Below are 2,185 nucleotides of genomic sequence, written 5' to 3' on the forward strand. Positions count from 1 at the left end.
CGCCCGCCTCCTCCTCCCAAAGTGCTGAGATTACAGGCGTGAGCCACCGCACCCGACCTTCATTAGTGGTTTTACATAACAGTTTGTTAATGCCGAAATAATAGTTTGCTGGCTTCTTCATTTTCTCAAAGGAATAATTATTTGCCAGTTTTAAAATCCACTTAAACTGTCTTGAAATTTTTCTCTTCTACTTTATGGTAAACACAGGAGGAAAGTAGGGGCTCTGCCGGATTCTCATTCGAACACTGGTATTGAGGGTGTTTGCCTCATGGAACTGAACAATGTGGGTGAAAAGCAGGTGAAAAACTTGCAGGGGGCAGCATACCCTGAGGCCGGTGATCCACACTAAGTCCAATCTGGAGCCTGCAAAGGGAGGGAAAGGGAGCTCCCCTGATTGCTTCCTGGGCAGCCTGCCTTCCCCTGTAGGTAGTCTCCAGCTGCTCAGAACAGCTCCAGGAGTGTGGATTCTGAGAAGCTGCAGAGCCCTGGAAAGCAGGAACTTCACAGGCAAATGCACGTGCGGGTTTCTCTCCTTTCTGAGGTTGTACCTCTAGTTTCTCAAGGTAGTTTTCTGGAAAACTTTTTTTTTTTTTTTTTTTTTTTGAGACGGAGTCTTGCTCTGTCACCCAGGCTGGAGTGCAGTGGCGCGATCTCGGCTCACTGCAACCTCTGCCTCCCGAGTTCAAGCTATTCTTGTGCCTCAGCCTCCCCAGAAGCTGGGATTATAGGCGCCCGGCTAATTTTTGTAATTTTAATAGAGACGGGGTTTCGCCATGTTGGCCAGGCTGGTTTTGAACTCCTGACCTCGAGTGATCCGCCCGCCTTGGCCTCTCAAAGTGTTGGGGATTACAGGCATGAGCCACTGTGCCCAGCCTTGATTTTTCTATGTATAGAGTTGCTGCAGTCAGGTTGTAATTTGTATATATGAAGAAAATATGTAAAAGTCATATTTAGAGACTCATTTAGGTAGCGTTCCAGATAAATGGTTTATGAGCTGGAGAGGTCGGAATTTCAAGGGGCTTAAATTGACCACAGGTGAGAGTTTTCTGCTGGTGTAAATTATTAAGATATTGAACGAGGGAGCGTTCCCACATTGTGATGCTGTGACAGGAGGGCATGTTGAGCTCCCAGAGTTAAATCCTTAGGTTTCCTGCCTCATCACCAGGGCCTAGTGTACTCTGTGGCTCCACTTCAGCAGTCACTGACTCTCAAGCTTGGGAATACGTTTTACCTTCTGAATTCATTTTTTCCTTTTTAAATGTTCTGAAGTGCCCTGCTTATCTGAGCTAGTTCAAATTTTTTGCTTTACTTCCCTTTTGATTTCTTTACAGAATATTACGGAAATAGAACTTGTTTTTCCATGCATTTAATAATTTTATTCACTTGTTGGCAGTTTTTTATTTTCTTGGGTGAAAATGAGTAGATTGATTTGGGAGGCGAAAGTGGAAGATTCACTTGAGGCTAGGAGTTCAAGACCAGCCTGGACAACAAACGAAATCCTGTCTCTACAAAAAATTAAAGAATTTGCCGGGCTTGGTGGCATGTACCTGTAGTCGCTACTACTCAGGGGACCGAAGCGGAAGGTTCGCTTGAACCCAGGAGATGGAGGCTTCAGTGAGCTATGATCATGCCATTGCACTCTAACCTGGGTGGCAGAGCTAGACCCTCTCTCAAATAAATAAATAAAGTAATAAATAGATAAGTAAATAAAGTAAAAAATAGAGAGAGAGAGAGAGAGAGAGAAAGAGGTATGGTACGAGAAAGCCTTGGGCACGCTTCCCATATCCTCATCCCAAATTTCCGATCCCTGGGAATATCACGACCTTTCTTCTGTTCTAGTCCTGCCTGGAACTCCCTGCGCACACCTGTGACTCCTCATGCAAGAGGTAGATGAAGAAATGACCCACTGAGTACAGGAAGTATCTCCTTTGGTAAACCCGGATAAAGTTCTGCTAAAATGCAAGTATCTCCCATCTCCACATTCCCCGCAGACCAAGTACAGTGAAGGGGACGAGGGGAAGAAGTCCACCCTGCGTTTGAGGGCTGGGGCCAAGACCCTTCATTCCCGCTTCACTCATCTGTGCTTCACATCTCCTGTCATTCACATCTGTCAAGATACAGGGGGCAGAGCCCGAAGCTGTACCCAATCAGGGGCGCCGGGGCGGAGCTCTGCGATCGGTCCAAT

Source organism: Symphalangus syndactylus, chromosome 13 (genome assembly GCF_028878055.3).
Source record: "Symphalangus syndactylus isolate Jambi chromosome 13, NHGRI_mSymSyn1-v2.1_pri, whole genome shotgun sequence".
Taxonomy (NCBI): Eukaryota; Metazoa; Chordata; class Mammalia; order Primates; family Hylobatidae; genus Symphalangus; species Symphalangus syndactylus.